Source organism: Callithrix jacchus, chromosome 17, assembly GCF_049354715.1.
Source record: "Callithrix jacchus isolate 240 chromosome 17, calJac240_pri, whole genome shotgun sequence".
NCBI lineage: Eukaryota > Metazoa > Chordata > Mammalia > Primates > Cebidae > Callithrix > Callithrix jacchus.
Window position 1 is genome coordinate 61,636,342 of NC_133518.1, and position 23,531 is coordinate 61,659,872.

General features: G+C 38.2%; 1 protein-coding gene across 1 annotated transcript in view; it reads left to right on the forward strand.

Moving 5' to 3' along the window:
* The window catches only part of UBE2E2 (ubiquitin conjugating enzyme E2 E2), a 389,452-nt gene that overhangs the window by 94,684 nt on the left and 271,237 nt on the right, over positions 1-23,531 (forward strand). The window lies entirely within an intron of this gene.

A 23,531-nucleotide genomic window follows, 5' to 3' on the forward strand; every position in this document is an offset into this window, starting at 1 on the left:
AGCCATCTGCAAGCTGGAGAATGATAGAAGCCGGTAGAAGCAGGTAGCATGGCTTTAAGTCCGGAGCCTCAGGACTGGGTAGGCTGACAGTGCAGCTCTCTCAGTCTAAAGCTGAAGACCTGAAAGCCCTTAAAGGGCAGCTGGTGCAAGTCCCACAGTAGGATGAAGAACCTGGAGTCTGATGTCCAAGAGGAAGTGGAGGAAAAGATGTACTGCTCTAGAAGAGAGAGAGAGCAAGCAGAAGAGCAAGCAAACTGAATATGCCTCTTCTGTCTGCTTCGTTCTAGCGGTACTAACAGCCAGTTGGCATGGGCAACTAGTCTAGTTCCTGGCCACTCTTTTCTAGACCCTGCCCACTTTGAGAGCCAGTCTTCCTCTCTCAGTCCATTGATTCACATGTCATCTTCTCTGGAAACATTTTTACAGACATACCCAGAACAATACTTCAGCAGTCATCTAGGCATCCCTCAGTCTAGTCAAGTTGACACCTAATACTAACCATAATACTGAGGGTAGTGAACATAGTTATAATAGCTTAGGTGCTAGATATTTCAAATACCTCATTCATTCATTGGCAACTCCATCATCAGCCCTGTACTGGGGCTGGGGCTGTAATGGTGAAGAAATGTATCAATTATTTATTGGTGTGTAACAAATTGCTCCAAAGTGTATTGACTTAAACATTTATTACTCATAGTTTCTGTGAGGTAGGAATTCAGGCATTAGGCTGTTCTGGCTTGGGGTCTCTTGAGGTTGTTATCAAGATGTCTCCTGACATTTTTTATATTGTATGCTATATGTCAGAACATCATGTGTATCTTGAATATATATGTAATTTTTGTCAGTTTTACGTCAAAGCTCGGGGAAAAAGATGTCTGCTCAATAGCAATCTTTAGTCATTGGAAGGCTTGACTGGGGCTAGAGGAACTACTTTTAAGTTAGCTCAGTCATGTGCCTGCCACGTTGATGCTGGTTTTGGCAGGAGGTCTCATTTCTTCCCAGTAGTGATCTCTCCACAGGTTACTTGGCTGCCCTCATGACATGATGGTTGGCTTCCACCAGAGCAAACAGTCAAGAGGAAGGTGGAAGAAGATGGAGAGGAACAGAAAAGGAAAGGAGAAGGGGGAATCACAGAAGCTATCTAAAAAGAGTACTCTCAAAAGTCACGTAGCATCAGTTCTGTCACACTGTTTTTGTCAGAAGGAAATCACTAAGACAGACCCACACTCAACAGATTAAGATTAGACTCTACTTTTTGGAGGGAGAGGTATCAAAGAATTCATGGATGTATTTAAAAATCACCACAGTGTAACACCTTTCCTTTCCAGATACTAAGTTTCACAGGTAACTTGAGACTACAGTTACATTGTATATATTATTGTCTAACACCAAATTAGAGTTACCAATTAAATACCAAAATGTAATGAGAAAGTGACATAAAAGCACTATGTGCAAAAGGCTTGACGTTTTATATATATATAGAAATGCTGCTAATTTGGGGTATTTTTAAGTTGGATGTCTTACCATCTTTTCAAATTCAAAAGATCTCTGATCAGACTCACCAAACACATCCCCAAACTAACTCTCTGGTTTCCTGTTTGTTATTGTTACATGTTTCACCCAAAATACAGAGGGAAAAGGTATTGCCAGGTTTACTGCATTGAGGAAAAGCTCTTGGAGAAGAATGGGAAATGAAAAGGAATGAGACAAGATTCTTTGGACAAAGCAAAAGGAAGAAGTTGAAGGATTCAACTTAAAGGATAACCTTCAGCTGGGCATTGTGGCTTATATCTGTAATCTCAAGGACTTGGGAGACTGAGGCAGGAGGATCAGTTGAGGCCTGGAATTTGAGACCAGCCTGGGCAATGTAATGAGACACCCCGTCTCTATAAAAGTACATATATACACGCATACTCATATATATAAAGGATAATGTCACTTGACGTCATGAGTGTGAAAGCAGTTAGAACTGTGTGAAACATCAATAAGGATAAGATAATAAGGATGTCATTGTTACTAAACTGTGTAGCATGATTCTTAATGGAAGAGAGTGTAGCTCTCCACTGTAGGTGGTTAATAAAATATGGAGAACCATTAGTGTAGTCAGAGAGATTTGGGTTGCCAATGGCTCCTCGTACAACCTTGAGTTGCTTACATTCTCTATACTTCAGTTTCTTAATGTGGGAAAATAAACAAACCAAATCATTTCCGGTGCTAACATTTTATGCCTTTGGAAAGGAACTTAGATATAATTGAAACAATTCAAATTTATCTAGTTTTTAATTTTTTTATTTAAAACTGTAAAAATAAATATATATTTTAAATATATATATTTTTAAATATATTTATGGTGTATATATTTATGGAGTACAGGAGATATTTTGATACAGGCATACACTGTGTGGTAATCACATCAGACTAAATGTGGTGTCTGTCCCCTCAAGCATTTATCCTTTGTGTTACAAACAATCCAGTTATACTCCTTGATATGGTTTGGATCTGTGTCTCTACCAGATCTCATATTGAATTGTAATCCCTATTGTTAGAGGTGGGGCCTGGTGGGAGGTGATTGGATCCTGGGAGTGGTTTCTCATGAATGGTTTGGTACCGTTAACTTGGTACCGTCCTCACGATAGTGAGTGTGTTCTTGCCAGATCTGGTTGTTTAAAAGTGTGTAGCACCTCCCTCCTGTCTTGCTCCTGCACCTGCCACGTGAGATACCTGCTCGCCTTTGCCTTCTGCCGTGATTAGAAGCTTCCTGAGGCCTCCCCAAAAGGAGAAGCTGTTATGCTCCCTGTATAGCCTGAAGAATTATGAGCTAATTAAATCCCTTTTCTTTATAAATTACCCAGACTCAGGTATTTCTTTATAGCAATGCGAGAAAAGACTAATACATGAGATATTTTGATACAGGTAAACAATGCATAATAATCACATCAGGATAAATATATTCATTCCCACAAACATTTAGATTTGTGTTACAGACAATCCAGTTATTATACTCATTTAGTTATTTTTACATGTTTACACGTACAATTAAATTATTATTGACTATAATCACCCTGATATGCTATCAAATACTAGATTTTTAAAAAAATCTATTAACCATCCCCATGTTTCCCTATTCGTCCCCTCTGCCCTTCCCAGCCTCTGGTGACCATCCTTCTGCATTCTGTCTCCATGAGTTCAGTTGTTTTGTTGGTCTTTTGTGTTGTTTATTTTGTTTTGATTTCATTTATTTCTGCTCTGATCTTTATAATTTCTTCTACTAAATTTGGGCTTGTTTTGCTCTTGCTTTTCTAGTTCTTTAGGATGCATCCTTGGGTTGTTTATTTAAAGTGTTTTGTTTTTGTTTCTGCTTTTTAGGCAAAACAGCACTGCTCTTGCTTTATCTTGTAGGTTTTGCTATGTTGTGTTTCCATTATCATTTGTTTCAAGAAAGTTTTCAATTTTCTTCTTAATTTCTTCATTGACCCATTGGTCATTCAGGAGCATATTGATTAATTTCCATGTGTTTGTATAGTTTTGAACATTCTTCATTATTGATTTCTGATTTTACTCCACTGTCGTCAGAGAAGATACCTGATATTATTTCTTTTTTTGAGGAGAATGTTTTGAGATCTGTTTTGTGTCCTTACATATGGTCTATCCTTGGGAATGATTCATGTGCTAAGGAGTATAAAGCGTATTTTGCAGCCATTGGGTGAAATGTTCTGTAAATATCTATTAGATCCATTTTGCCTGCAGTGCAGATTAAGTCTGATGTTTCTTTGTTGATTTTCTGTCTAGATGATCTGTTATATCATCGTGCTGAATTGACCCCTTTATTGTCATATAGCAACCTTCTTTGTTTCTTCTTACAGTTTTTGTCTTGAAATCTATTTGTCTGTCTGATTAACTATAGCTACTCCTGCTGTTTTTTGGTTTCCATTTGCATGGAATGTTTTTTCTATCCTTTTATTTTCAGTCTTTTTTATCTTTATAGGTGAAGTATGTTTCTTGCAGAGAATGGATCACTGGGTCTTGTTTTTATAATCCATGCATCCATTCTGTGTCTCTTGATTGGAGAGTTTAGTCCACTTACATTCAGTGTTGTTATAGATAAGTAAGAATTTGCTCCTGCCATTTGTAACTTATTTTCTGGTTGTTTTGTGGTCTTCTCTTTCTTCTTGCCTTCCTGCCTTCCTGCCTTCCTTTTATCGAAGGTGATTTTCTCTGGTGGTATGTTTTAATTTCTTGCTTTAATTTTTTATGTATCTGTGGTATGTTTTTAGATTTGAGATTACCACGAGCCTTGTAAATAATATAACCATTATTTTAAACTGATGACAACTTAACACTGATTGCATAAACAAACAAAAAGAAAACCAATAACTCTAACTTGGTCTCCCTGATTTTTAACTTTGTATGGTTTTTGCTTATATCTTATTGCACTATATCTTGAAAAGTTGCTGTAGTTACTTTTTTTTTTTTTTTGAGACAAGGTGTTAGTTTGTCACTCAGGCTGGAGTGCAGTGGCACAATTACAGCTAACTGTGGCCTTCACTTCCTGGTTTCAAGTGATCCTCCCACCTCAGTCTCCTGAGTAGCTGGGACCAAAGGTATATACCACCATGCCTGGCTCATTTTCATATTTTTTTGTAGATACGTGGTTTCCTTATGTCGTCCAGGCTGGTCTCATACTCCTGGGCTCGATGATCCTCTTGCCTCACCTCCCAAAGTGTTGGGATTACAGGCATGAGCCACTGTGGCCAGCCATAGTTGGGTCCATGTTTTCATCTTTCTACTAGAGTTATGAGTAGTTACACCACAGTTAGCGTTACAATATTCTTTGTTTTTCTGTATACTTACTATTACCAGTGAGTTTTGTATCTTCAGATTATTTCTTCTTGCTCATTAATGCCCCCCACTTTTTTTTCCAGATTGAAGAACTCCCTTTAGCATTTGTTGTAGGACAGGTCTGGTGTTAATGAAATCCCTGAGCTTTTGTTTGAGAAAGTCTTTATTCTTTCTTCATGTTTGAAGGATATTTTAACCAGATATTCTGGGGTAGAAATTTTTTTCCTTTAGCACTTAGTCTGCTGCCAGATGTATTGGAGCGTCATTGTATGTAACTTGTTTTCTCCCACTCTTTTAAGAATCCTTTCTTTATTCTTGACCTTTTGGAATTTGATTATTAAAAGCCTTGAGATGGTGTTCTTTGGGTTAAATCTGCTTGGTGTTCTATAAACTTCTTATACTTGAATATTGACATTTTTCTCTAGGTTAGGGAAGTTCTTTGTTATTAGCCCTTTGAATAAATTTTCTACCTCTCTCTCTATCTTCTCTTTGAGGGCAGTAACTCTTAGTTTTGCCCTTTTAAGGCTGTTTTCTAGATCTTGTGCTAGAACACTTTGGTGCAGCTGAGCTGGCACCAGAACCACCAGATGGAGTTATTTCCACTCTTCCCTTTCCCTTCCCCAAGTAGAGGAGTCTGTCCCCATTCCTTTACCACCACAGGCCCACAGGGAGTACTGCTAGGCTACCTCTGATATTGATGCTGATTTTCTAGGCGTGCTTCATTTTTTTTTTCATTTGTCTCCCCTGACTGTGTATTTTCAAATAGCCTGTCTTCAAGCTCACTAAGTATTTCTTTTGCTTTATAAATTCTAATATGAGACTGATACATTCTTCAGTATGTCAGTTGCATTTTTCAACTACAGGATTCCTGCTGGATGCTTTTTAATTATTTCCATCTTTTGATAAATGTATCTGATAGGATCCTGAATTCCTTCTGTATTATCTTGAATTTCTCCAAAACAGCTATTTTATTTTATTTTTTTTAAACAAATGAAACTGAATTTATTTAGTTAGAAAGAGGGATCAAGAATATGCAAATAAAATATTCCATGAACAGGAAGATTTCGCTGCATTCTTTTTTTTTTTTTTATTTTTTATTTTTTATTTATTTATTTTTTTTTTTTTTTAATTTTTTATTGGATTTTAGGTTTTGGGGTACATGAGCAGAGCATGCAAGACAGTTGTGTAGGTACACACATGGCAGTGTGCTTTGCTTTTCTTCTCTCCTTCACCCACATTTGGCATTTCTCCCCAGGCTATCCCTCCCCACCTCCCCCTCCCACTGGCCCTCCCCTTTTCCCCCCAATAGACCCCAGTGTTTAGTACTCCCCTCTCTGTGTCCATGTGTTCTCATTTTTCATCACCCACCTATGAGTGAGAATGTGCGGTGTTTCATTTTCTGTTCTTGTGTCAGTTTGCTGAGGATGATGTTCTCCAGATTCATCCATGTCCCTACAAACGACACGAACTCATCATTTCTGATTGCTGCATAATATTCCATGGTGTATATGTGCCACATTTTTCCAATCCAGTCTATTATCAATGGGCATTTGGGTTGATTCCAGGTCTTTGCTATTGTAAACAGTGCTGCAATGAACATTCGTGTACATGTGTCCTTATAGTAGAACGATTTATAGTCTTTTGGATATATACCCAGTAATGGGATTGCTGGGTCAAATGGAATTTCTATTTCTAAGGCCTTGAGGAATCGCCACACTGTCTTCCACAATGGTTGAACTAATTTACACTCCCACCAACAGTGTAAAAGTGTTCCTTTTTCTCCACATCCTCTCCAGCATCTGTTGTCTCCAGATTTTTTAATGATCGCCATTCTAACTGGCGTGAGATGGTATCTCAATGTGGTTTTGATTTGCATCTCTCTGATGACCAGTGACGATGAGCATTTTTTCATATGATTGTTGGCCTCATATATGTCTTCTTTCGTAAAGTATCTGTTCATATCCTTTGCCCACTTTTGAATGGGCTTGTTTGTTTTTTTCCTGTAAATCTGCTTGAGTTCTTTGTAAATTCTGGATATCAGCCCTTTGTCAGATGGGTAGACTGCGAAAATTTTTTCCCATTCTGTTGGTTGCCAATCCACTCTAGTGACTGTTTCTTTTGCCGTGCAGAAGCTGTGGAGTTTCATTAGGTCCCATTTGTCTATTTTGGCTTTTGTTGCCAATGCTTTTGGTGTTTTGTTCATGAAGTCCTTGCCTACTCCTATGTCCTGGATAGTTTTGCCTAGATTTCCTTCTAGGGTTTTTATGGTGCCAGGTCTTATGTTTAAGTCTTTAATCCATGTGGAGTTAATTTTAGTGTAAGGTGTCAGGAAGGGGTCCAGTTTCTGCTTTCTGCACATGGCTAGCCAGTTTTCCCAACACCATTTGTTAAACATGGAATCCTTGCCCCATTGCTTGTTTTTGTCAGGTTTATCAAAAATTGTATAGTTGTATGTATGTTGTGTTGCCTCCGGTGCCTCTGTTTTGTTCCATTGGTCTATATCTCTGTTTTGGTACCAGTACCATGCTGTTTTGATTACTGTAGCCTTGTAGTATAGTTTGAAATCCGGTAGTGTGATGCCCCCCGCTGTGTTCTTTTTGCTTAGAATTGACTTGGCTATGCGGGCTCTCTTTTGGTTCCATATGAAGTTCATGGTGGTTTTTTCCAGTTCTGTGAAGAAAGTCAATGGTAGCTTCATGGGGATAGCATTGATTCTGTAAATTACTTTGGGCAGTATAGCCATTTTCACGATATTAATTCTTCCTAACCATGAACATGGAATGTTTCTCCATCTGTTTGTGTCCTCTCTGATTTCGTTGAGCAGTGGTTTGTAGTTCTCCTTGAAGATGTCCCTTACGTTCCTTGTGAGTTGTGTTCCAAGGTATTTTATTCTTTTTGTAGCAATTGCGAATGGCAGTTCGCTCTTGATTTGGCTTTCTTTAAGTCTGTTATTGGTGTAGACGAATGCTTGTGATTTTTGCACATTGATTTTATATCCTGAGACTTTGCTGAAGTTGTTTATCAGTTTCAGGAGTTTTTGGGCTGAGGCAATGGGGTCTTCTAGGTAGACTATCATGTCGTCTGCAAATAGAGACAATTTGGCTTCCACCTTTCCTATTTGAATACCCTTTATTTCTTTTTCTTGCCAGATTGCTCTGGCTAGAACTTCCAGTACTATATTGAATAGGAGTGGTGAGAGAGGGCATCCTTGTCTAGTGCCAGATTTCACAGGGAATGCTTCCAGTTTTTGCCCATTCAGTATGATATTGGCTGTTGGTTTGTCATAAATAGCTTTTATTACTTTGAGATACGTTCCATCGATACCGAGTTTATTGAGGGTTTTTAGCATAAAGGGCTGTTGAATTTTGTCAAATGCCTTCTCTGCGTCAATTGAGATAATCATGTGGTTTTTGTTTTTGGTTCTGTTTATGTGGTGAATTACGTTGATAGACTTGCGTATGTTGAACCAGCCTTGCATCCCCGGGATGAATCCTACTTGATCATGATGAATAAGTTTTTTGATTTGCTGTTGCGATCGGCTTGCCAATATTTTATTGAAGATTTTTGCATCTGTGTTCATCATGGATATTGGCCTGAAGTTTTCTTTTCTCGTTGGGTCTCTGCCGGGTTTTGGTATCAGGATGATGTTGGTCTCATAAAATGATTTGGGAAGGATTCCCTCTTTTTGGATTGTTTGAAATAGTTTTAGAAGGAATGGTACCAGCTCCTCCTTGTGTGTCTGGTAGAATTCGGCTGTGAACCCGTCTGGACCTGGGCTTTTTTTGTGAGGTAGGCTCTTAATTGCTGCCTCGACTTCAGACCTTGTTATTGGTCTATTCATAGTTTCAGCTTCCTCCTGGTTTAGGCTTGGGAGGACACAGGAGTCCAGGAATTTATCCATTTCTTCCAGGTTTACTAGTTTATGCGCATATAGTTGTTTGTAATATTCTCTGATGATGGTTTGAATTTCTGTGGAATCTGTGGTGATTTCCCCTTTATCATTTTTTATTGCATCTATTTGGTTGTTCTCTCTTTTATTTTTAATCAATCTGCAAAACAGCTATTTTAAATTCTCTTGTCTGAATGGTTATATAAATCTGTCTCTCCAAGATTGGTCTTTGGTGCCTTATTTAGTTCAATTGGTGAGGTCATGTTTCTCTGGATTGTCTTAATGCTTGTGGATGCTCGTTGGTTTCTGGGCATTGAAGAGTTAAGTATTTATTTTAGTCTTTGCAGTCTGAGGTTGTTTGTGGGAAGGCTTTCCAGGTATTTGTTGGAACTTGATTGTTGTAATCTTAAGTTTGTAGTCCCACAACTGTATTTCCATTAGAGGATACCCTAAGCCCAGTAATGCTGTGGCTCTTGAAGACCTGTAGAGGTACCATCTTGGTGGTCTTCAGTAAGAGCTGGGAGGAATCCTCTGGATTACTTGGCAGAGACTCGTGTTCTCTTCCTTTACTTTTTCCCAAACAAATGGAGCACACTTTCTCTGTGCTGAGCTACCTGGAGCTGGCAGAGAGTTGATCTAAGCATCCTTGTGGCCACGACTACTGGGAATGCACTGGGTGAGACCTAAAGCCAGCACAGCACTGAGTCTTATCCAAGGTCCCCTATAACCACTGCCTGGCTGCTGCCTGTTTATTCAAGATCCTAGGGCTCTACTGTCAGCAGTTGGCAAAACCAGCCAGGCTTCAAGGTGATACCTTCCTTTGGGTCCTGTATGGGTCCAGAGATGCCATCCAAGAGCCAGGGCCTGGAGTTGGAAACCTTAGAAATTTACCTGGTTCTCTATGCTACTGCATCTGAGCTGCCACCAAAACCACAAGACAAAGTCCTTACCCCAGGGAGAGGAGTGTCTCCCCAGTCCATTGTCAACACAGGCCCACAGGGAGTACTGCTAGGCTACCTTCAGTGTTCACCTAAGACCCAAGGGCTCCTCACTCAGCTTGTGGTGAATGCTGCCGCACCTGAGATTCCCCCTGTAGGGCAGTGCTCCCCTCTGCTCCAGGACAGGTTTAGAAATGCTGTCCAAGAGCCAAGGCCTACAACTGGGGACCTCAAGAGCCCACTTGGTGCTCTTCCCCATTGTGGCCAGGCTGGTATGTAAGGTACAAGACAAAGTACTCTTTCTTCTACTTTCCTCAAGCAGAAGGAGTCTTTCCCATAGCTACCACAACTGGGAATGTGCTGGATCGTAGCTAATGCTGGCACGTCTCAGAGTCTCACTCAAGGCCTGTGGCATGTACTACCTTGGCTACTGCTGCTGATCATTTAGGGCTCAAGGGCTCTTAAGTTAGCAGGTGATTAATAAAGTCAGGACTGGGTCCTTCTCTTCAAAGCATTGGGTTCACTTCTGGCCCAAAGTGTGTCTAGAAATGTCATCTAGGAACTAGGGGCTGGAACAGGGACCTCAGGATTCTCTCTGGTACCTTATCCTCCTGTGGCTGAACTGGTATCCAAGTTAAAATAAAAGTCCTCTTTACTGTTCCCTTTCCTCTCCTCAAGAAGAGGGAAAGGGCACTTTTGTTGCTGTGAGCTATGCTGCCTGGGATTTGGGGGAGCATGGTACAAGCACTTCCTTAGCTGGGTCAGCTGGTGCGTCACTAGGTCATGTGCCCCCCCAAGTCTGCTGTCTCTGAGCCCAGCACAGCACTAAGACTTGCCTATGAATTGTAGTTCTTATGGTCTAGACAGCCTTTCAAGTTAATTTAGAACCCCAGAGCATGTTAGCCTGTGGGGGTGAAACTTGTAAAAGTTCCAGGCTGCTGGTATGGGCAGTTCTCCTGTGGCTAGGGCTGGTTTCAGTGCCCACTTCATGGGCATCACCTGAGTTCTGCCCAGCATTACTTTCTGCTGTGACAGGGTATCAGTGAGTTCTAATGCAAAGCCCCACAGTTGTTGTGCTCTCCCTCCTCTAAGTGCACAGATTCTCCCTCCACACCATGCAGTCTCTGCTGGTGGATGTGGGGGGTATATTAGTCTGTTTTCACCCTGCTGATAAAGACATACCAGAGACTGGATGATTTATACAGGAAGAAGTTTTAATGGGACTTACAGTTCCACCTGGCTGGGAAGCCTCACAGTCATGCTGGAAGGCAAGGAGGAACAAGTCACATCTTACATGGATGTCAGCAGGCAAAGAGAGAGAGCTTGTGCAGGGAAACTCCTCCTTGTAAAACCATCAGATCTCATGAGACTTACTATTATGAGAACAGCATGAGAAAGACCTGCCCCCATTACTCAATAACCCCCCGCCAGGTCCCTACCACAACACATGGGAATTCAAGATGAGATTTGGGTGGGGACACAGCCAGTCCATATCAGGAGGGGTGATATCTGCAATTCGAGACCTTCTTTCCTACCCTTTTCAGTGCCTCTTTCAGCAATATGAAGTTAAAACCAGGTGCTGTGATTGCCCACCTGATTTTTAGTTCTTAAGAAGGTGCTTTTTTGTGTAGATAGTTGTTGAATTTGGTGTTCCCATAGAGAAGACAATCAGTGGAGGCTTCTACTTGGCCATCTTGTTCTCCCTCTTATCTAGGTTTTAAAAAACAAGTTTCCTCCCTACTTTTTTATTCTAATAGATAATTTCAGGCTTCTCTAGTGTGTTTAATGGCTTATTTTAAAAAATGTTTATTTATGACAGAGCTCTAAAAATTATTTATTTATTTATTTATGAATGAATGAATGACATGGTCTTGCTCTGTCACTGCAGCTTTGACCTCCTAGGCTTACGTGATTCTTCCATCTCAGCCTCCTGAGTAGCTGGAACTACCTGCAATACAGCTAAGTATTCATTACATGGAAGCCAATAGCAAATTAGATTATACAGTTAGCACTAAAGTTGCTATTTAATCAATACATATTTTAAGAAATATATTCATCATTAGATTATAACTTGAAAATGTTTATTAGAGAAACAGTGTATTAGTCCATTTTCATGCAGCAGATGAAGACATGTTTTCATATTGCTGATGAAGACATACCCAAGACTGGGTAATTTATAAAGAAAAAGAAGTTTAATGGACTCACAGATCCACATGGCTGGGGAAACCTCACAATCATGGCAGAAAGCAGAAGACACGTCTTACATGGTAACAGGCAAGAGAGAAAATGAGAGCCAAGTGAGAGGGGAAAACCCCTTATAAAAACATCAGATCTCATGAGACTTACTACCATGAGCACAGTATGGGACTTATGGGACAACCGTCCCCATTATTCAGTTACCTCCCAACCAAGTCCCTCCCACAGCATGTGGGAATTACGGGAGTTACCATTCAAGGTGAAATTTGGGTGGGGGCACAGCCAAACCATATGAAACACTTTCCAAATTTTACAGGCAAGAAAGAGTTAAAACTGGAAGTATATCTTTGTAAATAAAAATCTGCCTATACATGGTCTTATAAATTAATTTCTCTTTACATAGTTTTGAATATTATTTTAACATCATATCTTTTCCAGTGTTTCTGTTGTCAAAAAAATGTTTTCATGAGAAAGGAGAATGTTGTATGTTTACTTTAAGAAGCCCATGTACATTAAATTGAGAGAAATTGAGTCTTTTACTTCATAGGCAGTAAAGTATTTATAAAACATGACTGCTTATCTAAAATTATAAGCTAAATTTGTATTGTAATTAATCCAAATTGATCATGTTAACTAAAATTGGTTAAAATCTGATTTTATAAACTTTTTAATTTTATAAAATAGGAGTTTATTTATTAATTTATTAATTACTCTCACTGATGATCTCTGGTCTGAAATGGACTTGGTTGTTCTTCTAAAACTTGACATTCTTAGTGAGAACAGTTACATATGAATAAAATCTCCTTAAATGTTTTAACTTTTACCCCTTGTGTGTGTTAGCTTCAATAATACGTTATATTTTTTTCATTTTATAGTTTATATAGTGTTGACCATGTGCCAGACACTATTCTGATATATTTATTTGTATTAACTAATTTAATTCTTACAACACCTATGACCAAAAGCTATCCTTCTCTGCCAGGCATGGTGTCTCATGCCTGTAATCTCAGCACTTTGGGAGGCTGAGGCAGGCAGATTATTTGAGGTCAGGAGTTCAAGACTGGCCTAACCAATATTGTGATAGCACGTTTCTACTAAAAATGCAAAAAAATTAGCCGGGCATGGTGGCACTCTCCTGTAGTCCCAGCTACTTGGGAGGCGGAGGCAGGGAATTGCTTGAGCCTGGGAGGTGGAGGTTGCAGCAAGCCGAGATTGCACCACTGCACTCCAGCCTGGGCAACAGAATGAGACTCCATCTCAAAACAAACAAACAAAAATAAACTATCCCCTTTTTTACAGATTGTTTTTCTCTGGCACCAAGGCTGATAGCTAATAGCTGGGTCATAGAACATGGCCAAGATCCCTAAGATCTGGCTAGCACTAGTAGTTTCTCCCTGTGGTGGGCTCAGAGAGTAGTTTTCTTTCAAGAAGCAGACTTGTCACATACCCACTGCAGCCACCATATGTGAGAGTCTCCTGCCGAGGGGGAAACCAGGCTTTACTTGGGTGATGATAGTGCCTAGTGTAAAGGTACCCATGTAGAAAGCTGAGGGTTGTCATAGCCATCTTTCTCCCCTTAGTTTCTCACATTCAGTCTCAAGTACTACTTTTCTTTCAACACAGTGTTTCACTTTATTAGTCCCTTCTTCCCTGTGTCCATTGAAGGAGTTGTCATCTCCAACGGGACCTGCTTGAGCAGTAGCTCCTGTTTGTCATTCCGCTTATGTACTCTTAACTCTTTGCAAGTTGTAGGCTTCAATAGCTTTTTTCCTTCACATACCATACAATTCATTCAAATTGAACGATTCTTTTGTTTTAATGTTTTAAAGGTTCAGTATACAGAAAGGTTATGTATTTGTCCTGGGTTCAGCCAAGGACTTATAGCACAGAACATCCCTCTGTTTGTTCCTCAGAAGGTGTAGCCTTGGATATGTGTATCGTCTGGACTCCGAGAGATTATTGTGGCTTTAGCTGGACTCTCTTTGATTAATCCGCTCCCCCATCCCCCATCTCCTGTTAAGCTTCTGACTAGTCTGTGTCTATTGGTATCATACTCAGCCGTTAGTCTCCACTAGTTCTTAACAGTATTAGTTTCCTAGGGCTGCAGTAACAAATTACCGTAATCTGGGTGACTTAAAACAACAGAAGTTAGTGCCTCACGGTTCTGAGAACTGGAAGTCTAAAATCAAGTTGTCGGCAGGGCCATTCTCCCTCTGAAACCTTTAGGGAAGAATCTTACCCAGCTGCTCTGGTGTTTGCCAGCAACCCTTGGCCATTCCTTGGCTTGTATCTGCATTACTGCAATCTCTGCCTTTGTATTTACACAGTGTTTTTCTCTCGTGTTTGTGTCTTTATGTGATGTTTGCCCCTATGTGTGTGTGCTCAAAGTTTCCTCCTTTTACAAGGATATCAGTCATATTGGATTAGGGTTCACTCTGATTAACTTACAGATTTGGGAGGGGAGTTAGGACTTCAACTTTTTTGGGAGGTGTACACAATTCAGTCCATACACTAGCTGATTACTTTTTCATTTTCAGTAATTCCCTGGAACGTAAGTTGCTCCACAGTCTGATACAGGCAAAGTCTGGCCTCTTGACAGGTGTAGAATGCCATCAGGCTTTCAGGCTTGCTTAAACCTTTTCCTAGTAATTTCGTATTGAAGATCAGGAACTGGGTAGTGATAAAGAGCTTGTTCTTCACTAGCTGTGTCACCGGGGTCTGCCTTGCAGATCAGGACCTGTGTGTATACTTGTTTGTGAAGATGATAAAAAGTGTTGTTGCCATCCAATCCACTGGATCTAGTAGGGGGAGTCAGAAGTGGCAAAATAGACATTGCCTGGCTGCCACTTGGTACAGCTCTTCTGTGGCATGGAGCTTTGGGAAGCGATATCTGCTGATGTTCACCAGCTGCTGAATCTGTGAGGAATAGCTCTTCTCATCCAGGAAATCTAGAGGAGATGAGAGCTGCTACTCAACTGATGAGCCCACTAGAATAGCCCTTTTTCATAACAGAGAGTTGTGGGGGAATGGGTACAGTCTCTGTCTTAAATGCCATGGCTTTCTACTATTATAACTGAATTTTGGTAGATTTTGTTGAATGAATGTTTTACAGTTGTTGCAAGCTCTCTGATCAGTCTCCAGAGACTGAATCATTGTATTCGCTAATTTTTGCTAGTTTAGTAAGTGTTGGGGAGAAGAGATTTCTCCAAGCTCTTTATACTCCCATTCTAGAAGTCTAGCCCCTTGAATATTTTAAAAGAACCACCTTCCAGTGTAGAGATTGGGATGGCTTATAATTCTTCAGGTAGTTTATGCCATGAGAGAATGATTCACATTAGTGCCAATGTTATTTTTCAACATACCCAACTGTTGTAAAGTTTTATAATACTTTGTCATAAAGATGGAAATTATTTTAAAGTTTAATAGCCTGCTTTTTGTACATATACACAAAACATAGAAGAAAACTGGTTAGAGAAGAATGTTAACCTTCCGTTCAGTGAGTGAAATTATTCTTGAAATATTTAGTAAGCTACATAAGCAAAGCCTTCCTTTAGTTGGAAGTTGGAATTTTTCATAGTGAACTTAATAGTGCATCTTTTTCATGGGTATTTATTTGATGTAAATGTCACCATCTGGGCTGCAAATTTTCTCTTAGTTGAAAGGGTTAGTAGGATATCTTGAAAAGTTTTTTAAAACTCTAAATGTATTTATGTAGCATCTGCACTTAATGATTTTTATCTAAGCTGAGTTAAAGATATCTAAAACTGGAAGCTATGAGAAATTTCTGGGTTTTCCTCCCAGCCTAACATACTGCTTTTTAGGCAGAATCCCCATGTGGTTTCATTAATAATGAGGAATAATCACAAAGTGTTTTAAAGTTTAATCCTGTAAAGCTTTATGGCTATATCTTATTTTATAAGATGGTAACTATGTCTGTGTATATGTTCATTTATTTTAATAATGCTTTTATTATTTTAGAGATGGTTTGAACCTTAGATTTTGTTTAGTCCAACCTCATCATTTTGATGAAGTAATTGAGTTCAGAGAGTATGTAACTTTGTAAGCTTTACAGTTGAAGGTTACATATATAACTCTTAACAGCAAGAACAAAATCATAACATTCCCCAAAATCCCTGAAGAAGTGCGTAGTATTTTTTCAGAAAGCTCTAGTAAATACAATGTATTTTTCTCTATAATTTAACTCCGTATTATAATGATTTTTTGGTCTAGCATTAATTTGGCATCTATAACAATTGATGTTACCCTTAATTTAGCTATAGAGTCCTAAGGATTTTACGTGTGTGTGTGTGTGTGTGTGTGTGTTTGTAAATTTCCGTTAGACAAGCATTTTTTGATCTCCTTTCACAACATATGTAGTTCAGTAAAACATAAAATAACTTGTCAATAGTATTAATATAAATATATAAAATCTGTATATGTCACTTAATTTTTTGAATCCATGAATTAGGAATTATCTAGATTTATTAGGTTTAAATAATTATTTGCTTTGTTTTGTGCTATATTGTTGATAAAGAACCTGACTATATGTTACTGTATTTGTTCTTCACAGCCACCTCATGAAGGTAGGCTGGACAGCTTTTATTATTTTCATTTTACTAATGAAGAATCAGGTTTGGTATTTAAGTAAATTGCCTTTATTTTATGACTTTAATAATTTGCTCTTGTAGTTACCCATTTATTTTTATGTCACTGGTTAGTCATGGTAGTATCTACTGTCTTGTTTCTTCCAGGGAATACAGAAGTCTTGATTATTTCTATTCTAGAGAATTTTAAAGCAATTTGGGTCATTTGGCATGATCCCAAGGCTAGCTCAGGTGGAAGCAATACAGGGTGAGGGTACCAAATTTGAAAATTCAAAACACGTTGTAATTCAGAACTTTCTCAGCACCAACATAACACTGAAAGGAAATGTTTATTCAGTTCTCAATTGGATTTTTGGATTTTGGATGCTCACTAGGTAGATATAAATAATGCACATATTTCAAAATCTGAAAAAATTAAGTCCAGAACACGTCCAGCGTTAAGCATTTCAGATAAGGGATACTCAACTTGTGTAAGTTGGCATTCTCTGAATGCCAGGATTCCTTTCTTTCCCTTTTAGCAAACTCCTGTCCTTATTTTAGTTTTAGTTCAATGTCACCTTCTCTGTGAAGGCTGCCGTTTTTCACAGGATACAGAAATCTCTTACTCCCCTGTGCTTTCTCATAGCACTTTCATACTTGCCTCACTTGGTGCAAGTATTGTTTCTTCATGTCATGATTGATTATTGAGCTCCTTGAAGGTGAAAATTGTAATATATCTCTTCACTTCTCCATGGTCTTGAATTAACTATAGTGAAGCTCAGTAAATGTTTTTAAAGTAAATGGATGAAGAAATGGTACCTGCTTGATATGTGTCTGTAAACTGTATAAGCCAAACATTTGTACTCCCTATTTCTGGAATAGCTCTGCAATGATAAAAATTTGTTTGACTACTTACTATATGATGTTTGCTGGATTTTGCTCATAAATATTCTGAAATATTCATTTGGTGCTTAGCCAGTTTATTCCTGTTCCACTTCATCACTTATGATTATTTGGGACCTGGATGAAGCAGTTCGTTGTAATGTTGTATTAGTTTAATCTATGATTTTATAAAATACAAATTGTTCAGGAAATTAATTTTTTTTATAAAAATGAAGTTTGTCACTTGAAGTCTGTTATATTTTTCTAAATTTATTTAAAAATAAAAAATCCTAGCTAAACTCTTGCATATCCTGGAAGTGAATTTAAGGACTAAATTCCTTATGAATTATGAAGGGAATTTAAAAGGGAGGCAACCAAGAAGGTATAATTAGTGTCTAGTAAACTGGTTCATATATTTTCTATGCTTTTATTTTCTTTCTTCTCCCAGCTACTTGCAGACCATTTCCTTGTTTATTAGCTGCAATACCAGAAAGTAAAATAGGAAATGAAGCTCACATCCTTCCATTTTGTTATTTGTTAGCTGATTCCTCAAATTTTAGGTGTGAAAAACTATAAAAAATAAAGTTAGGTTGTTTGTGCTGCATCCTTATTTTTGGCATCCTGTTATCACAGATAGTAATTGAGAAAAGTTGCAGGAAAGAAAAGCACTTGGGAAATGCCTCTTCAGATTTTCAAGATCTTTTCACACGTCTCTTGGAGAAAAGAATTTTTTTTAAAAAAAAGACCTAAATGGATTCTGATTATTTTCTTTATCTGTGGTATTTTGTTAAATTGTGTATTATATAATGAATAGTGGAATCGGGTTCAGTTGTGAATTACAGGAAGTGACACATATGATAAAGATTGTGGTTTTATGTCTGTTCAACAAACCACAGTGGAACTGAAATGAAACTATAAATATTTTAACTACACCAATTGGTTTCTGCCACCAACCAGGACTAGTACTAATGAAAACTAGATCTACTGATACAAAGTTAATGAGAAGCAGTACATAATATAGATCCTTATGTAGTATCAGGAAACTCTAACAGTTTTGAATCTTTTAGGCGTACATTAATTTTGATCAGTAAGAAACAATTATTAGGTTATTTTGCTCTTTTAAGAATTGAAGTAGCCACAATAAAGCATTTGCATGTTTTCCTTTGGGACAGGATTTAGATTTAATAACACAATGTGTTTCATGTAGTAAATTCATGAAATAATTGAAAAGCAAATAAAAACATTCAATTTATGTACTCTTTTCACAATTTACATACTAATCTGTTGCTGGGCTGGAGGAGACATATATTTCCACATTATTATTATTCACTTGCCAGTAGTATACCATACCTTCAGAAGCTCCGAAGCTTTTTTCTTGAGTAGTGATGACTCTTAAGATTTTACTGTTAGGATTTGAACGCTTTTAGATCCTTTAGTATACAGAAAACATTAGAATATATTTAATGGGATAGCATAAGGACTTTTCATTCTCATTCTTAAGTTTTAAAGTCTAAACTCATAGACTTACACACATACTCTTTGTCCAAGATTCAGAATGTTTACACTTTGCTAAGTAGTTGTGGAAGTCCTCTCCAGTGTATTTGTTTCATTTTTTCAGCATGTAAGGCTTGATTGCTTAGTTTGTGTAAGAGAATGTGCTACTGTGAGCAATATTATAATGATTTTCTAAACACCCACCTCCCATATCACTGAGCTTCCAGTCTAGTAGAGGAGAGAGAATTATAAAAATAACTAGGGAGCCCTTGTAGCCTGACCTCTCTTATCCTGGCATAATTATTAATTAATATCACCTCTTTCACTTTCAAATGTTCTGGTTTGGGCTGTGAGTTATATAGATACACTGGGAGAAACAAGGGGAAAGAAAAAATATCTTAAACCTGATTTTTCTGAATTCATGTTCAGGTGGTAGAGGTCGATTCTTGGAAACTCCCAAATATAACTTTCTACCTCATTTTGACTTATAGATATATACTTTGTAAACTATAATCTTTTATTTTTATTATTTATTTTTTGAGATGGAGTCTTGCTTTCTTGTGTAGGCTGGAGCACATTAGCGCAATCTCGGCACACTGCAGCCTCTGCCTCTGGGATTCAGGTGATTCTCCTGCCTCAGCCTCCTAAGTAGCTGGGATTACAGGCATCTGCCACCACGCCTGGCTAATTTTGTAATTTTAGTAGAGACGGGGTTTCATTATTTTGGCCAGCCAGGTCTTGAACTCCTGATCTCAACGTGATCCCCCTGCTTTGGCTTCCCAAAGTTCTGAGATTACAGACGTGAATCACTGTACCCAGCCAACTGTCACCTTTTTTTTTTTTTTTTTTTTTTTTTTTTTGAGGTGGGGTTTTGCTCTTGTTGCCTAGGCTGGAGTGCAATGGCACGATCTCGGCTCACTGCAACCTCCGCCTCCTGGGTTCAGGCAATTCTCCTGCCTCAGCCTCCTGAGTAGCTGGGATTATAGGCACGCGCCACCATGCCCAGCTAATTTTTTGTATTTTTAGTAGAGACGGGGTTTCACCATGTTGACCAGGATGGTCTCGATCTCTTGACCTCGTGATCCACCCGAGTTGGCCTCCCAAAGTGCTGGGATTACAGACTTGAGCCACCATGCCTGGCTGCCAACTGTAATCTTTAAAAAAAGAAGAGAGGGTTCCAATTCTCTGTTTTCAAAAGTATTCAAAAAAGTTTTTGAAAACTCTTTAAATGTGGAACTCCTTGAGCAACCTTTTAACTAGGAAAAATATTTGCATAAGCTGATACAGAAAGATTGTTTATGTACTTACACGTGGGTTTCTTTGTGGCTGTAGTTAGTATTGCAGACTGTCACTTGGGATGTTATTCTGGAATTGCTTTTTCTAATTCTTTTAGTGAAGGTATATGACTAATTCTCTTTTTCCCTTTTGCAAAGCAAAGGCTCAACAAAATTTTATAGACTAGTGAAACCTTTTACAGATCTGAAAAAGTGCTCATGAGGTTCATACAAAACTTCTGTGCATAAATTAGGAATTGGTGTTGTCTAGGAGTTTGTGAAGATGAAGTTTTCCAGGATTCTGATTTCATGAAATGTCATTCTAAATTTCTGTCAATCTCAATTATAGGATAATAGAAGTATGCTAATTTCTTGTTTAACAACAATTACTTAGGTAGTATTACAGTATGTAGTATATGTAGTATACAGTAAGTATACTGATGCATATGTAGTATACAGTAAGTACTTATGTCTTATTACCATAAACATAGGACAGTGGTCATAATACATAAATACTGAGGACATCAAATGTTTTCTTTTTCGTGTGTGATCTAATACAAAAATCAATACATTTCTGGATGATTTGCTACAATAAAAAAGAAAAGAAATACTAGGTATGCCAGTAATCTTGACAAGCAAATTTCCTAATTTACAAAATGAAAGATTACATTAGATAATTTCTAAAAAGAACCTTCTACCTCTGTGTCATCTCTGAATCTATAAAGTACAGTTGGTCTCTGATTTACAGTGGTTAGACTTAAAATTTTTTGACTTTATGATGGTGCAGAAGTGATAAACATTCAGTAGAAACTGTACTTCAGTGTGGTATTCAGTAAATTACAGGAAATATTCACTGTTTTATTTTAAATAGGCTTTGTGTTAGATTGTGCTATATTTTGCCCAACTGTAGGCTAATGTAAGTGTTCCAAGTATGTTTAAGAGAGGCTAGGCTAAAACTGTGATGTTCAGTAGGTTAGGTATATTAAATGCATTTTTGACTTTGGATATATTCAGTTTATGATGGGTTTATTGGGATGTAACACCATTTTTACCATTTTAAGTTGAGTGAAATCTGTAGATTCGTTTAGCTGAAATGCCTTAATCTCTCTCTTTTTTTTTTTCTTTTTTTTGGTGACAAAGTCGTGCCCTGTCACCCAGGCTGAGTACTGTAGCGTGATCTTGGCTCACTGCAACTTCCGCCTCCCGGGTTCAAGAGATTCTGCTGCCTCGTCCTCCTGAGTAGCTGAGATTATAGATGTCCACCACCATGCGAGGCTGATTTTTGTATTTTTAGGAGAGATGGGGTTTCACCATGTTGGCCAGTCTGGTCTCGAACTCCTGACCTCAAGTGATCCGCCCACCTCGGTCTCCCAAAGTGCTGGGATTATAGGCTTGAGCCACCATGCTCAGCCTAAAATGCCTTAATATGAGTAGTCTTTTTGTACATGTGCTATTTAAACTGAGGACAGTAATCATACTTATGCCCTTGCCCCCTTCTCCCTGGATCTTATTTGCTAAAGTAGATGTTGATTTCTCTTGAGAATGCAACAAAATTTTTGATGAACATTTTACTGTTTAGTTAAAGGATGAGAATTCTCAGACATGAATTTTTATATTCGATAATGGGAAACTTTAGTTATAGGGAAAAGTCAGTATTTTGAAAAGGCAAACATTTATGGAGTTTCTAACACAAGCAAGGCTCACTCTCAGAATGGGCATCAAGAAATGTCCATTGAATGAACATTCAGTAGATTTTATCAGTTGCTGTGGGGGATAAAATTGCATATGATTTTCTCTGTATAGTTTGTCTTGAATGTGCTGAAAACAGTTGAAAGTAAATGTGTATTTATATTTTGCCAAAGTATCAAGACAGAATAGTAGGCAGACAATTTGTATTTAGGCAGGCAAAAGGGCAAATTATCTGCCAAATGGTTGTAAATGAATTGATGCAAGGAATTTAAATATTAAATTTTGATGAGAGATTGTTAAATTTTCTCATTATTATCATTTCCATTCATATGCAAGCTAATTACATACACGAACTAATTGGAGCCAGTGGCTCAGACTGGCTTGCAACTATTGGCACACACACTGGAGGGTGGCACGCTTGTCCTTATTGTTGGCCAGGAAGTCTTTCGTCAAGGCTTAGCTGTAGTCTTATGTGCAGATTCCTCTGGTCTTCTCTGGAGAGTGTTGTCTTACATGGGTCTTTGGAAACAAAAATTTCCCAGGAAATCCCCACCATCTTTACTGTTTGTTTCTCAAGTAGCTGGGACTACAGGTGTGGGCCACCATGCCTGGCTATTTTTTTGTATTTTTAGTAGAAATGGAGTTTCATGATGTTGCCCAGGATGGTCTTGAATTCCTGGGCTCAAGCAATCCACCTGCCTCAACCTCCCCACAGTATTGGGATTACAGGTGTGAGCCGTTGCACCTGGCCATCTTGCCACTTCTGAAAAGGATATTTATACATAGCAGTTATTAAAATAATGATAAATCCCTCGGGAAAAAAAACATTAAAAAGCATATGACTTTAAAATTTAAAAACCACATAAGATTTTGTAGAAAGAAAAGTTAATAAGACTTATGTAACAAACGAAGGAAACATAGTTGTGACAGAAAACTGGGCTGAGGTAAGTGGTACATTTGGATACCAAATTTAGCTTTGAGCTTCCTGGCAGCCAGTGGGGTGTGTGTGTGTGTGCGCGCGCGCGCAGCTATGGATATCTGCCTAGGAGGTTTATCAGGTGATGTTTTTGTTTGAGAAAAGTAGTAGTATTTAGTTACCTAGGAAATCACTTCTAGGTGTCAACCAAATGTATTTCACTGAGGCTTGAAATCATTTTGATAATTTAAAGGAAACCCAGCACTTTATAATATTCTTTTGACACTTTTAAAAAGTGATGACAGGTATGCATGGCTGTTAGCCCTGGAAAACACAGCTATACATTTCATTATACAAGTGATAAAAGCCTTTATTTTGAAGCAGAGATTTGTGAAAATTACTAGGAAAAGTATGACATTGGTGATGTATTACTTCCCATCATCTTCAGGTCCCACTAGTACCTCTATATTGGTTCTGTTCTTTAATAGATCTTAATTTTGGCCTTAATCTGAAATACCTAACAACTCTGCAAGCCTCTCTGAGACTAGTGGTTTTCAAACTGTGTTCCAGGGGATCATGGAGGCATATCCAGTGCAGAGAGTCCTGAGCTTCTAGAGCTTTCAAGAAAGGGTTCTTTTTCAATTTAAATGTTTTTTTAAATTTCATACCTAGTGTTCATCAAACATAATATTTATCTGTGTCTCTTTGGAGGCTATACAAGACTGAGGGAATAAATCATAGGACATTTGAGTGACCAGCTTTGAGTACATATTTCTTTAAGAGAAACATGAGCATTATTAGGACTAAAAGAGTTTTTGACGTTTCATATCA